A 16,949-nucleotide genomic window follows, 5' to 3' on the forward strand; every position below is an offset into this window, starting at 1 on the left:
GCAAAGAAAATAAACTAATGAATTAAATATTTTTTCATTGAAATTATTCTAAATTTGAGCAAAAAATGTATTCCGAAAGTATGTTCGGAATGACCTCCACCATTCCTTATAGAAGTATAAGCCCTCTTTTTCATTTTTTTCTATGGTTACTTTCAGCCTGAAATTTACTCTCAACCTTCTCGCTGCTTCGTCTGTTCTAACGGTACTAGATCCGGACTTCTCGCTGGTCACGAAAATAATTGAAAATTATAATCAAATGTGGTCAACGTAAAAAAAATTGACGAAAACTGATGTGAAGTGAGAAATACTTAAGAAATCACAAGAACTCAAATATCTCGTAAACTGTTCTTCTCTGGTCATCACTAAATATGGCTCAAACGACAGAAGAAGTGTCATATTCACACGTCCTCCAAGGTTCACGTCTTATTTGGAAACCCTGTATATTCCAATTTTTTCAACAGAATATGTATTGTTGTCGGATCGGATCAGTCAACAATATCAAAAAGATTTCAAGGAATTTGGCTATCAATTTCAGAAAGATTTCTAGGAAACTAGGTTCCTAATCCTCATCATTTAACATCAGAGTCACATTGAAACTGTAAGTAATTTCACAGAAATCTCTGAACTTCTACAAATATAAATATGATGATGAACATTGATTATAGAAATCGAAAATTCAAGAGTTCACCAGAAAGAAGTCTTTGGAAACAGAGAAACCTCCTTCATCGTTTCAGAATAATTTCCACCTTGGTATTTGAAAAAGAAAAGTTTCTTCTCCGCTTTGGTTGAGAGATATTGAATTGAAACAGTTTTCATTTCATTGTAGTTGATCTAGAATACACAAAAAAATCCTTTTTCGATTGATAAGGAAGAATGTTTTGAATCAGCTCATTTTTGAAAGCAATATCCATTGAGCAAGGCACACAATAGTTATATTTCCCTGGCAGCTGCTCCGTTCTCATACGAGCGTGCTCCTCGGAATGTTTCCATCCTTGCAACATCTTTTCATTTCACAGAGTGATCCCAAAATACAATCCCAAAGTGTTCTCATTAATTCCATCAAATGTTCCTATGGAGCTACTAACAAATTCGAAGCGAGGGTGAATTTCTCAGATTCTTCCAGAATATGGAAGACGAAATATCAGCCTATTTCATGACGAATTCTAGTGGAAGTACCAATATTGTATAACGAAAAAAACACTCTTCGGTTTCAGACAAGTTTCTTTGATAGGTATTCTTAATTGACAAACTCTGAGGAAGTGGTAAATGAATAGAAATGCAACTTGAAGGAAAGGGTAAGGTTAAATTTTATACACAACTATCTTTTCATAATCTTTCTCATAATTTCGAGGATTATTTGAGAAAAATTAAACAATTCAAACATACGATTCGGAATTAAGAAATTCAGAGTATGTTTGACCTTGCCAACGGAAATAAGTAGAATTTTGACTGAATTGTTTATGTCAATATTTGTCAGGATTTTAATTGAAATTTGCATATTTCAAAATTAAAGATTGCCATCTTATATGTACAGAGAATAACCTATCTGACACTATGGATTTTTTTTGTTATTGTTTGACATTAATGAGCAAGAATTTGCAAGGTGAAGGGGTTGGATGCAGAACGACTGGATCACGGTCAAATAGCGCTGAACATAAACCTGATTAAGTTCAGAGGCATGAACCGGAAAATGGACCTAAAATCCCAAGACTAAAAAATCTTAGAGAAGATGTAAGACTGGTTGAAATTATTATGATGGAGATCATTAAGAGAGACGAACGACTATTGTAGAGAGTGGATGTGGTCTATGAAAAGGCGATGCTTGTGGTTTAACTCCATGGAAAGAACACATCACCAAACGATCGTCACCATACAAGAGGCGCTTAGATATATTATCTATTTGTGAGATAGGTTGAGTATGGTTAGTTGGAAAAATATGCATGGTTAAGGATTTAAAAGTTGATTCTACAGTAGACCTTATTCATACGAACTAAATATCAACCCCAATAGTAGTTATAATTCAATTGGTTTTCTGAATTTTTCATAATAAAGACCAAAAGACCTTTTTTTATTAATTATATAGAAATTACCCCAGTGTAATTCATACCTATCTTTCCTCTAGGAAACCGTGCAGGAAGCTTATAAAATCGATGAGAGTCAAAACTAGAGGGTATACTCACATATATTCACTGCAGGAGATTTTCATAGCAATCAATATCCAGGTAGCAGCAGACAACCTAAAAAAAGAAAATGAAAGCGTTGAGCGTCAGACTACGAAGGTACTCTTTTTCATTTCATTTGATAACAAATTCAATCAAGTTTGGACTAAACCGATTGAAAATTCAGTATCAATTACTAAATTTTTCCAATATTTGGAATTCCATATCTGATTGAATTTCCTGCAGCAACGGAGGTTAGTTGTAACCTCTCTCCCTATCGAATCGTAGATGTATCAAATTAAAAACGATAAATCGAATGGAAATTTTCAGCAATCTAAATGTCTTCGATAGAAGGAACAATGTCAATTCAAACAGAAATCGATTACGCGATTTTTTGTCAAATAACAGCACCTTTTTGTAGCGTCACAAGCAATTCGATGATCTCAGACCAGAAGATTCAATAAATGCAGAGCTAGTCATTAATTCAACTGGAGAACAAATGGCACCTGATGCTTAGGTTCGTCATTTGTCGGAAATTGTGGAATTTTCCAAGAATAGAAAAAATCATCAAGTTTGTAAATGTTTCGTACTGAATAATTTCGAAGTATTATTGTAGGATCCAGTTATTGTTCCCTGTAAATAATTGAGATGGTCAACAGGATGCTTGGAGACCTATTAGTTTCTTCAAGTGTCGAGGGCATGACAGTTTCAATGAATTTACAGGGAACGAATTGTCATTGTACATATAATGTAAAAAGAAAGTGTTAATTCTTCGGAGTGTCGAAGATGTGTCATGCCGGTTGCAAAACTCAAGAGATTTACTGGGGTTAGGAAAGATCGAAGCCAAGACGGTTCTACCAGATGTGTTACATCTGTGTATCAGGTTCTAGTCCTTAGAATATTCGATTTCCAGGAATCCGCGGAGAGCTTTGTAGGCGGTACAGCAAAACTCTTATTGGACGATGGTACTTCCCATTGCAGTTATGCTAAGGGTGTGGCCAAATCGGAAGAGGAAGCCGATAGAGGGTAGTAGGGTAAGTTGCTGCTAGTAGACAGAGTAAGTCCGAGTCGAGAGACTGTTCAAGTTGAGTCGAAGACGAGTAGAGTTCAAGTTCGGTCTAAGTCGAAGTAAGAGTAAGTTCAGTCGGTTGAAACTGAAGACGTAAGACGAAAAAGACGGTTCGCGGACTAGATTGAGACGAGTTGCGAACAAATCAAAGACGAAACGACCGAAACTTGTAATAACACAAAGACGTGAAATATGGAAGACGACTCGAGTAATTAACACTCGAGTTAAAGACGAAATTCAGTACCGTATAGACTGTGTTTGTACTGTAAGTGTGGCTTTGTGAATAGATGTAAATAATTCAAAAGAGTTTAATTATTACAAACCCGAACATAGTCACGGAGAAAAAGACGAAAGGCCAGGTAATCGAATCATACCTCTAGACGATCGATTAACCAAGCCCACATTATTATGAAAACTTATAACGGAGATCATTTCCTCTTTAATAATACAACTCTCAATTACTGAGGTAATTATTGAAAAGTCGTTCAAGGCATCCAGACTTACGCTTTCTAACACAACATAACAATCATACAAATACGAATAAAACCGTAAAATGGCATACAAGCAATTGCTTGAAGAGCGGCTAATAAGATAAAAAATTTAGTACCCCGGAAATTTATATCTTTCCGTTTAAAACAACATTTCTTTTTTATAGTTCTTGTACAGGAGTTTTTCTGGTAAAGGCATAAAATTCCAGTTTTTATTGCTCGCCATAACGGTGGAAGTATAATGGGAAGTAAACCATTCGTAACGATTGTATCACCGGTTTCGAGTTATATCTTGCATTTGAAATGCAAATTACCAATTGTACGAATGTACGCGTATTTCACATCCGGATAATAATTTTTCCAAAGAAACGTCCATCCATATAACCTTTCTCATTCCATTCGCTGCGACAATCAATGACATAATCATGGGGAAATAACCTATTAAGTTCTAGTAGGCTGAGAAAAACGTCTGAAAAAAAAAGTGCCTACTCACATGAAGTCAGGGGCTGTTGATTGCTCGTTCATTAATGTGCCAATTGAATCATTAGTATTTACTAACTGACAAAGAAACTGGAACATCCAGAAGGAGGTGTTTGAATTTTTTTTTTGTTAAACATAGATAGTACAGCAAGGATTAAATGATTGAGTTTGGAGAAAAAAAATCGTGAAGGTTTTTTCATGTGTTTTGTTACTTGAATGTTGTAGTCGTTTTTTGCAATTATTTTAAATTTCACAACAAACCAGTTGTTCTAGGAGATCCAAAGTCGATGTTTAAGTGTTGTTAAAATGACTAGAGCAGGTGTACGCGGAATTTGAAGGTATTCTGAGTAAATCCAGTAAAATTCTGCTGTGTGAGTCTACGATACTGTAATATATGAACTATTGTGGTGCTGTCTACGGTCTCTGCTTGACTGCTTTCGATAAGAATAGTATTCAAGTACTACACAATTCTTGTCTGAGATTGAGACACGGAAATATGATTCTTTAAGTTACAACCTTAAAACTTCCGTCTGGCTCAGTAAAGAGTTTCGTTTTGTTTTGTAAGTTAGGTTGAGGAGGGTTAGATGGAAAAATAGACGCATGGTTAAGGTTTAAGATTGATTGTACGGTACTAGATAATATTCTCTACCTAATTATGCAAGCTAAATCTCCTCTGCAATAGTGTAGTTCAATGTGTTTTCTGAATTTTTCAGAATAAAGACCTTTATTATTATGATTTACAACTTTTCTAATAAAGGTCACCCCTCTTTATATAGTACTACCCTGAGTATCTCAAAAACTGGTCATAACAAAGCCAATACTATTTGATATTATAATAGTGTACTCGAACTGAGAGTAATCAGAAAAAATTGGAAAAAAAAATCCTAGTGACGACTTTTTTAATTACAGTCTGAAATTATTAACTTATGGGTTAGCAATATTTGTCGCGCAAAAGAGTTTCATTTAGGAGGTTTTTCTACAAGAAAGCCATCTTTCAACTTCAACAGCCTCAAGCCTGTACCTCGTAAGCATTTTGAATTCTTCTTCGTTTAAAGCCTGCAAGACTTTTTCGACGAATTAACTACAATTATTTCTTGAAAGACTCTAACGTTTCCAAATTAAAAGGTATGAAAATCTAGTCTTCAATAACGCTCAATAACGACTTATCTACAAACAATATATTTTTCTGCGAAAATTCTCAATTGGCAACCTCAGTAAGGTATGGCAGGTAGAAAGGTTTGAATTTCCTTTCGAGATTACGAGTAGGAGACAAGGAATGTCCATGAAATTCCATTAGATCTTGTTACGTTTCTTTTCGCCCTAGCTTCTCTTATTTCAGTTGTTTGTAGGGAGCACAAAAAGCCTCATAAATAACGATAATTCGGAGACAATTGTCTTTCGGAACTTGAAACTCAAACAAGGAGAAAATGGCTTCCTCTTTCAAGAGGATTGTCTGATATCTGGCAGTATCCGAACGTTAAAGGAAGGAAATTTTTACTGTGTAACTGTATAAGGGTTGAACTGAAATTTTGGGAATTGATATCATTCTTTCCAATAAAATAGTATTAGTGGAAGGTAGTGGGATTGAGGTTTCCCAGGAAAAATATGTGATTCTTCAATAAGCAATTTATAGAAACTATTGTTTATTGATTTTGATCTGAAATACAAACAATATTTAACAGCTTGTGTACACAAAGAAGTAAAACAATGGGCTAGAAGTCAACAAAGTTCTGGTAGTCTTTCGATATAATAAAAAATGATGTGTAATGAATCGGAAATTAGGGAAACCTTCAAAAATTTATTCGAACCAAATTCTACGCAGTGATAGAGGTTCGAATTATCGATCATTCATAATCAGATCTTTCAGCAGATTCTTTGTTCTGTATCTCAAGTATGATCATTAATTCCACATAAATTGAGTGGTTAACACGGTTTTTAAATTTGTCTTCCAAGGTTAATACGCAGTTAAGATGATCTTATATTTTTGAATGCAATAATTCTTTGGAAAAATATTTGGTAAATAACATGAGTTTGCTTTTAATTCCCTCAACTAAGCCCTTCTGTGAGAGATCAATTGGGAGAGTGGATTAGAAAAATAAGGCAGTATCGATCGGGGACTCAAGGGAGTCAATAGTAACGAGATTAGTACGTCGGTCGCGAAACCGGACAACAATTTTTTTTTTAAGAATCAGAGTAATTTTAAATAAGGGCAAGGAACTTCAAGTATTCAAGAAAGAAGAAATTGTTTTACTCTAAGAAATGACGATTTGTGTCAGAAATAGTAAAACAGGTATTTTTTTGATAAAGTTTCAATTTTGTTTTGATAAACAATAACATATATTCATCATCAAAGTTTACAGATACATGAATTGAACAAAAAGTACGCCCTCAAATTAAAATATCGATTTATATGAGGGACCAATGACATGAATATACAAAAAATAGAGAAAACCAAGTGAAATGGTTTTCTGTGATATGGAAATACATTAGCTTTGAGTGCGCGATTCGGGAGTGAAGTGAATAAAAAAGAATAACACGTCTCGTGTGAAAAGTTGAAAAGGAGTTTATTAAAACTAGGTATACCAACCTAGCTCCGCGGGATAAGGGCAAGTAACAGTTTAACGATCTTTTGGGTATTCCTTTTTAGTTTTGTCTTGTTGAGTAGTCCTCATTCTCCCAAATTCAATGTTCGAGTTTGTTTCGTTTTGTTGAGTAGTGGATCATTTGAGATATTTTTCTGTATTGAACTTCTTGACCGTTGAGTCAAATAATAAAAATTTTGTGAATATTATAATTTTGGTTTTTGTTTTATTACATTTAGTTTTGAAGAATTGATTCTTTTAATCAACTTGAAAATTTTATCCTCTTCCCAAGAAAAAAAAAAAACAAGAAGACCTGTCCCTAGTGCGACAGGCCGAACCCCACAATAATACTCATTCTGAGGAATATTATAATCACATCTTTTTTTATGGTCAGTGGAAAGCCGCTCTTTCATTGACACATATACCTCCCAAAGAAGGGGCTTATTACAACGGCTGTACTTACTCCCCCTTCTGAGTGTAGCAGTTTCTTTGTCAATTAGTATATTATTGAATCAATTTGATCACTTGAGTTTATTGGAAACAACAGTGTAAAATCTTTGTGACCTTTTTTTGTTGCGCGCCAGTGTGTTTTAACAATTTATGAGAGACTCGTAGTATAATGGAAAATTGTTCCAAATTTCTGCCATTGGCTCAACCAATAGTCCAACCCTGATAACTTTCCTCTATATGAAAAGGCAGCTTTTATATGAACCCCTTAATAGCCTAGGCTCAACATAAAATATTACCACAAAAATCCACATAAAATGAATGCACCACCGATATCCGGAACTCTCTAATGGAACACCCACTATAAAAATGACAAAAACGGTTAATCACAGTGGAAACTGAGGTCGTTAATAATCGGTCAAGAAATAACCGCAACGTTCGGAACTATTTCGAAATGTGATATCGGAAAGAATTACTCTTGAGACCGCCAAACCGTCGGAATAATGAATAATCATAATACTAATTTGTGAAGTGTGACTCCGAAGGCTAGTTATGCTAAGGGTGTGGCCAAATCAGAAGAGGAAGTCGATAAAGGTAGTAGGGTAAGTTGCGGCCAGTAGACAGAGTAAGTCCGAGTCGAAATACAATTCTAAGTCGAAGACGAGTAGAGTTCCAGTTCGGTCTAAGTCGAAGTAAGAGTAAGTTCAGTCGGTTGAAACTGAAGACGTATGACGAAAAAGACGGTTCGCGGACTAGATTAAGACGAGTTGCGAACGAATCAAAGACGAAACGACCGAAACTTGTAATAAGACAAAGACGTGAAATATCGAAGACCACTCGAGTAAATTAACACTCGAGTTAAAGACGAAATTCAGTACCGTATAAACTGTGTTTGTACTGCATAAGTGTGGCTTTGTAAATAGATGTAAATAATTCAAAAGAGTTTAATTATTACAAACCCGAACAAAGTCACGGAGAAAAAGACGAAAGGCCAGGCAATCGAATCATACCTCTAGACGATCGATTAACCAAGCCCACATTATTATGAAAACTTATAACGGAGATCATTTCCTCTTTAATGATACAACTCTCAATTACTGAGGTAATTATTGAAAAGTCGTTCAAGGCATCCAGACTTACGCTTTATAACACAACATAACAATCATACAAACACGAATAAATCCGTACAATGGCATACAAGCAATTGCTTGAAGAGCGGCTAATAAGATAAAAAATTTCTGCTTTTGGCTCAACAAATAGTCCAACCCTGATAACTCTCCTCTATATGAAAAGGCAGCTCTAATATGAACCTCTTAATAGCCGAGGCTCAACATAAAATATTACCACAAAAATCCACATAAAATGAAAACATCACCGATATCCGGAACTCTCTAATGGAACACCCACTATAAAAATGACAAAAAACGGTTAATCACAGTGGAAACTGAGGTCGTTAATAACCGGTCGGAAATAACCGCAACGTTCGGAACTATTTCGAAATGCGATATCGGAAAGAATTACTCTTGCGACCGCCAAACCCTCGGAATAATTAATATTCATAATACTAATTTGTGAAGTGTGACTCCGAAGGCTAGTCCCGAAAGTTCTCGAAGAGTCGTTTGTCAAATCGTTCCGGGCCCGCCATGAATCAGGGGAATCTCTTCGGATGAATATTTTCATATATCCCGGTCTCTAGACACCTATAGATTTGGGATAAATGAACCTGCTGATAACCCTCGGGATGGAATGTTATGCATCATCTACGTCACAGATGGATTCCAGCGAACTCCGCCAGTAATCGTGCCTCATTTATCTATTGGCCCATTTCTTATACCTCCTATTTGGGTTTTTACAGCCTGAGTGGCTATTCGCCATGCATTCTGAATGCTTCGAATGGATGCAGATCGATTAGTTTCATTATGCTGTGTTATTGATGCATGGAGTTAGGTTATTAATATGAAAGTTGCTCTGCTAGTGTGAAATAGACCATATTATTAGATAAGATGGAGTTTCCTTTAGAGTTTTGTAAGTTAGTTCGTTAAAGATTAACGTGAAAGATAGTCACCACAACATGAAAGAAAAATAAACTATCAAAACTAAAGATTGCAGAAATCAACTACCGAAGTAAGTGCAGAATTAAATTAATTATAAAATATGCGAAATAACATTACTTAAATTACGATGAATGTATATTTATAACATCACAATAATGCAAATACTTTAATGAATATATTTGCACATTTTTATCATAATATGCTTTTTGCTATTTGTAATAATACCTGCATTATATTTTCAGAATCATGTTTCTTTCAATTTCATCGATAAAAAGTGAGATGACTTTATTTCCGTGAAATTAATTCATCACAACCATTGTATCATATAAGTACATGTTGTATATCATATACATGTAGAGGGTGTTTATTTTTAGAGCTATAGAACTTTAAATTGCAATCAAACATTTATGGATTATTCGATTGACATAAATTTCATTTATCCGCAAAAAAATCTTGTGGCATTACATTTTAAATATGATTTCTGGCATATGACCGCCTCGGCTGGCTCGGATGTAGTCCAATCTGGACGTCCAATTTTCGATGACTTTTTCCAACATTTGTGGCCGTATATCGGCAATAACACGGCAAATGTTGTCTTCCAAATGGTCAAGGGTTTGTGGCTTATCCGCATAGACCACTGACTTTACATAGCCTCACAGAAAGTAGTCTAGCGGTGTTAAATCACAAGATCTTGGAGGCCAATTCACAGGTCCAAAACGTGAAATTAGGCGGTCACCAAACGTGTCTTTCAATAAATCGATTGTGGCACGAGCTGTGTGACATGTTGCCCGTCTTGTTGAAACCACAGCTCCTGGACATCATGGTTGTTCAATTCAGGAATGAAAAAGTTAGTAATCATGGCTCTATACCGATCAACATTGACTGTAACGTTCTGGCCATCATCGTTTTTGAAGAAGTACGGACCAATGATTCCACCAGCCCATAAAGCGCACCAAACAGTCAGTGGTTCGACATACATTTGAGGATAAGCTTCACTCCAAATGCGGCAATTTTGTTTGTTGGCGTAGCCATTCAACCAGAAGAGCGTTTCATCGCTAAACAAAATTCGGTTATCAAAATCGGGAACAACGGTAATTTTATATTGCACTATTTGCAAGCGTTGTTCAGGCGTGAGTCTATTCATGATGAATTGCCATAGCCATTCAACCAGAAGTGCGCTTCATCGCTAAACAAAATAAAATGGACGTATTGCGCGATACGTATTCCGCACAGAACTATAATTTTCGAAATAAAATTGCACTATTTGCAAGCGTTGTTCAGGCGTGAGTCTATTCATGATGAATTGCCAAACCAAACTGAGAATAAATCGCTTGACAGCTGTTAAATCGGTCACCATCTTGAACAGAAATGCCAACTTAAAGTTATATACCTTGAAAAAAAACACCCGTTATGTGTAATTAAGAAATTGTGAAATGTAATGGAGAAATGCGAATTGAATTTCAAAAAATGGTAATTGTAATTCGGAATCAGAAGTTGTTATTCAGAAAAAAAAATTTAAATTCAGAAATGGAAATTTGTGTTTCAGAAAAAAAAATTGATTTCAGAAAATATAAATTGGAATTTGCTTATTAGGAAAAAAAAAATTTTTAGTCATTCTATCATCAAGAATATGAACCCACCTGAATAGGTATTTCCTTGATAATGAATGTTCTCAGTGCACTGCTTGAAGTAGACATCTACTACATAGTTCAGATCACAATTCAATCATTGAGAACTGAAAATTATTCTATAAACTATATATTTGACACGAAATTCCAAAGAATGTTTGATAACTTTACAGGAATAAACCATCAAATCAGTTTTCCTTGTGCATTTTTCACAACAAGTTTGTAAATATGTGATACCTTAATTGCTATGTTGTTTTTATATATGATAGGTTGTACCAATTTGTCTTCCATCAAATGAATGACTTCATACAGTCTTTTTCGAATTATTTTTGATAATTGATAGTTGATAGTTTTTCGTAACTTTGAAAACTCTCTGCAATGTTTAATGTAAATTTTCACATTCAATACAACACATGACAACAACAAAGCGTGTGTGTCATGTCATGCCTGCGCCAACAATTAGTGGTAAAACATAGCATGAATTTCTTGCTTGTAGCCGTTGAGTCTAGAGCTGAAAATACATTGCCTGAATCCTGATAGCGTGGCACCCAGACTTAATTCTCAATTACGTGTTAATCTGGGTAGAAATTGCTCGATTCCTGAATAGTGATAAGCCCACCCCTTGATTTTTCGTTAGGGCAGAAATCGATTTGTTGCTGACAAAAATTAAATTCTCCTTCCTCAACTGAAATCCACATTGAATGTGCGTGTGATGGAATATTCGAATGTTCCAACACAGGAAGTAATATTTGAGTATTTTTGAACGCACATTTCATACAGTACAGTCCAACAAAAATTCAACAACTCGATTTACCGACTTGAAAATGAAAATGTGGAAAATCGCTTGGACCCGACAATTACTGATTCAAGGGGGAACAACTTTTCCGCTCTTCGCATCCCTGCAACTGCAACCCCCTAACGAGGGTGAGTACAACCCCTTGGATTCGAATAAGGATGATGGCCAGAACGTTACAGTCAATGGTGATCGGTATAGAGCCATGATTACTAACTTTTCATTCCTGAATTGAACAACCATGATGTCCAGGAGCTGTGGTTCCAACAAGACGGCGCAACATGTCTCACAGTTCGTGCCACAATCGATTTATTGAAAGACACGTTTGGTGACCGCCTAATTTCACGTTTTGGACCTGTGAATTGGCTTCCAAGATCTTGTGATTTAACACCGCTAGACTACTTTCTGTGGGGCTATGTAAAGTTATTGGTCTATGCGGATAAGCCACAAACCCTTGACCATTTGGAAGACAACATTCGCTGTGTTATTGCCGATATACGGCCACAAATGTTGGAAAAAGTAATCGAAAATTGGACGACCAGATTGGACTACATCCAAGCCAGCCGTGGCGGTCATATGCCAGAAATCATATTCAAAATGTAATGCCACAAGATTATCTTGCGGATAAATAAAATTCATGTCAATCGAATAATCCTTCGTTGTATTATTGCAAGTTCTATAGCTCTAAAAAACACCCTTTATATGTATAGCTTTAGAGAGAACGAACATTCCTTCAAATCCTTCAATGTCTCACGAATATTTCCTCAATCTTTATTTCACTCTAACTCCCCTTCAACTTCACCTCACGGTCCATTTTATTAATGAAGTTTTTATTTGTTTTTTCGACACACGCAATCATTTCCTGTACGGAAGTATTCAAATATTCATTTCGTCGGGAGCCAAACAAACCGTTGACTTAGACAAACTTCGGCCTCAGTAAAGCAACATCCCATTTAGTGTGATTCAGGCATTTCACTTTTAACAGACTACACCGGAGTTAGTTCCTGAATAATTAATAGTTTTGGATAGGAAAGAACCGAACGCTAATAGAAGATATTCATTCCATAAAAACATTTCAGACTCTAACGACTATATTACGTTATAATGATATTCAGGTCTGGGTAGGGTAAGGAAATAGACAGTTTTATTTAGATTTAAGAATATGCAACTCCAAAATAACTTATAGTTCATTCAGGAATTATTGACATCGAAGTAGGCCTTAAACGTCTAGTCGCGGCTTTATTTCTAGTTACAATAATATCACTAAAAATTGCTGTCATCCATCATAGAAATAATCAGTTCATATTATTTTCATTATTTTTGTATTTCAAAGATCCCAAATTTTTTAAATTACGAAGGGGCGCATACAGTCATGATTTCATGAAATAGAATTCAGGTTCTCTGATGTAAAAATATAGTGGAATGCTATCACATTTCAAGGATATCGAATATTTCATTGAATATCATTAAAATATGCATATTTCTTGTCACCAAAGTCTCTTCAATAATTGTTGCATTCTTGATGGGCACTGGATACCAACCTGGTTGCAAAATTCTAATCATATATCTCTCATGGATCATTTTAACTGTGGTGTCTAAACTGGTTGATAAATTTAAATAGTGTAATAGCTTAGTAAATGGAAGAGCCATATAATAATAAGACAAAAATAAAATTCAAAGAATCCATTTAGTCTGGATGAAGAATTTTAACATCAGTTCACAGTTGTACTGTAACTTTCAAAATTGGAACCAATTTATCAGCCGATGTGTAAATTACTTTCTGAAGTCACTATTTATTGAATCTGTTCATGACATGAATGTTGGATTAAACTTTTATGAAAAATATAGATACTATTTGTACACTCAAGTTTTCTATTTTATTGAAATGCTTTTATACTATTGAATTACTATTGAAGTATTTTGCCATTTTTCAACTTTCAGTCGAAAAAATGAGTATACCATTGAGCTCGTTTTAAATCGTTTCAAACCAGCGTTTCTCAAATTAATATTACCCCTGTTATTATGAATGTACCGTCAGCAGTTTATACTCGTTCCGCTTATTCACGACCAACATTTTCTTCTCTAGATGGATAATCCCTTGTTACCAACATGGAAAAATATCCTTCTTTTACAATGCTAGAATCTACCCTCATGCGACTAGATTTCTTGGCGTGTTTGAAAATATTATGAATGAAAAGAAGACGGCCAGCGGTATATATCCACAAACCCTAATTATATCACTTCTTCTCACGGAAACGGTGAATTACCATGAGAGCCATTTTATTTATTAAATTCTCCGCAATGAATATTCATCAAATATGTGGCCTATCTAGTTAGATAATAATAATAATAATAATAATATAGTTTATTGAATCATAAACAACAATCGCAGAGGCTAAGAGCCTGTACGCGATATACAATTTAATACATTCATGTATACATTATTTCTTAAGCCATTACCATTATGAAAATACAATTTAATAGAACAAAAAATTATCCGCTGAACGTCCAAAGAGAACAAAACAAACATATCTAATTTAACTTAAACGTATTCATATTATCCCAAATTTTTACCCAAACCATTTACACTATACCCACACCCAAATCGATATCCTCGAGAGTAGGAACTGTGAATTCCCACATCAGTTTGTAAGTGTCCGCCATAAATTAGTCAACAATTAGAAACATCTACTTCCTCTATGTCTAATCCATTCTTTGATGAGTCTTTTCCTCTTCCCAATGTTCTTCTCATTTCTTAATTCCCTGGGGATTGCCCTGTAGATTCTCGGTGCTAGGTATGAGAAGCATCTCTGGCCGATACGTTTTTCAGCTCTGGGTGTAAATATGCAATTCTTATTCCTGGTTTCATACGAACACTCTATTGGCTGCAGATCAATTTTCCCAGAAAAAACAGCACTCAAAATTTGAGTAATATATAGCTGGTGAGGATTCATTACCCCTGACATAGCGTACAATTCGTCTGATGGAAATAAAAGAGGCTTACTATAGATGACACGAAGTAACCATTTCTGAATTATCTCTACTCTTTTCATATGACATTCATATGCACCACCCCAACCTATTATACCATATCTTATCAGAGTTTGACAGAGGGAACTATATATCTCCATCAGCTCTTCTACATTTAGGTACTTTTTAAGATGTCTAAATCTTGGCAAAAGGCATCTGAGTTTTTTGACTAATGTGTCTATATGCTTCTCCCATTTCAAATGCCTATCTATTGTAATTCCTAAATATTTTACGGCGTCACCTTCAGGTATTGACGTTTCTCTGTTGATATTCAGTGAGCCCATTTGTGGTAATCCAGATTCGTAGGAGGCGAACGGTAAGTATATAGTCTTTTTTAAGTTAATAGTTAGTTTATTGGATTCGAGCCATTGTTTTATCTTTGAAATATCCTCCTCGGCTTTAGATTTTAAATTCGTCCATGTCTCATCCTCGTATAGTATAGCAGTGTCGTCTGCGAAGCTAATGACCTCACCCTTCTTTTTCATCAACAGTAAGCTGTTCACGTATATTGTGAACAGAATCGGTCCTAGCACTGTCCCTTGGGGTATTCCATATTCTAAAAATCTTTTTTTGCTTTTATGGTTGTCGATCTGTACAAATTGAGGCCTGTCTGTCAAATAATTTTTCAACAAATCCCATGCTCTTCCCCGGAATCCATATCGATAGAGTTTGTCTAAAAGCTTTCCATGTGAAATTGTGTCGAAAGCCTTTTCTAGATCTATGAAAACACACAAACCCGTTTTCCCACTGTCCAACCAACTGTATACTCTCTCGACTAGTCTTCTAATTGCGTCCTCTGTAGACTTTCCTTCCCTAAAGCCATACTGATTTTCAGATAAAATTTTCTTTTTCTCTAGGAATTTCACGATACGAGTCTTCAGTATTTTCTCCAATATTTTGGCCACGTTAGATATGAGGCAAATAGGTCTATAGTTGGATATAATGTTTTCTTCTCCCGATTTATGTATTGGTCTGATGATTCCCACTTTGAATTGTCTGGGAAATCCTCCAGATTCAAAGCATTTATTCACCAATATCATAATGGGTTCCGCTATTTCTTCCTTGATGTTCTTGAGGAGTTCTACTTTAATGCCGTCATCGCCTGGCGCTCCACCATTCTTCAGATTCTGGATCATTTCCTTTACTTCATTTGAACATGTTGGAAACAGAAAACATGTCTCATCACAGTACACCTCTCTTTCATTCATTTCCAGTGTATGGGGTATGGTTTCAGCTAGATTTTTTCCTATCTCATTGAAGTATTTTCCGAATTCTTCCACAATCTCCTCTTTCTTCACTTTTTCCTGTCCTTCAATATTAAAGATAGAATTTATCTTTGTTTCAGGCTTAGACTTACCACAGAGGGCATCCACGTATGACCAAAGAGTCTTAGTTTTTGAAGTATTCCTCTTGATGTTTTTACTCATATATTGTCTCTTAGCGTTTCTAATAAGTTTCTGTAAGGTATTCCGGTATTTTATGTACTGCTGTCTCAACTCAACGTTACCTTGATTTTTCATCATGCTCGGCCTAATGTTGGATTCTTGAATTTTTTCAACTGAATTATTTTCATTCCAGATAACAAACATTGTACGTGCAGCAAATAGTCCATTGGAAGAGTGGATGGGATCGATAATCAAACGTCCAACTTTACACTTGTTACATGTTGCGATTAAGGCCAGAGAGGCAACTATAATTAATTGGGGCCACGCCAGCAGCTGACAATATACTAGGAACCAGGAGTTGAAAGTTTACAAATTCCTTCACCGACCAGGACCTCGATGATCAGCGAGCTTTTCAGCCACTAAATAGAAGTTGTACGGAACAAATGAAGTGAAAGATCGATTAATAGACTCTGATGAAACAAGTTTCTACCGTCTACATATTTCATATTTCTATAGAATTCGATTGCCAGTTGTTTAAGTTAATATTTTGTTCTAAGTATGCTTGTTCTCTTGTTTACAATATGTGTTTTTATGACCTCATATGATATTAGTTGATTACTTAATTGGTAGAGGTCGAGGACGAAGAACATCAATAATATTAAGTTATTACCTCAACCCTAAGACTAAACTTTCCTCAGAAAACGAGCTGAAGATAATAAAAATAGTGCTAATACCAAGCATTACGTATGAAGGAGTAACTTGGTACAATATGAAAGACAATAATAAGGATCAGTTGCAAAGTACGCTAAATAGAGCAATCAGCGGTTGGCTCCT

General features: G+C 35.3%; 1 protein-coding gene across 1 annotated transcript in view; it reads right to left on the minus strand.

Moving 5' to 3' along the window:
* The window catches only part of LOC123673086, a 179,391-nt gene that overhangs the window by 100,689 nt on the left and 61,753 nt on the right, over positions 1-16,949 (minus strand). Inside the window, exon 2 of the mRNA XM_045607511.1 lies at positions 2,181-2,237. The gene's annotated coding sequence lies outside the window, so the exon portion shown is untranslated. The remainder of the gene's footprint in view (positions 1-2,180; positions 2,238-16,949) is intronic.

The sequence above is a fragment of the Harmonia axyridis genome, chromosome 2 (genome assembly GCF_914767665.1).
Source record: "Harmonia axyridis chromosome 2, icHarAxyr1.1, whole genome shotgun sequence".
NCBI classification, from domain to species: domain Eukaryota; kingdom Metazoa; phylum Arthropoda; class Insecta; order Coleoptera; family Coccinellidae; genus Harmonia; species Harmonia axyridis.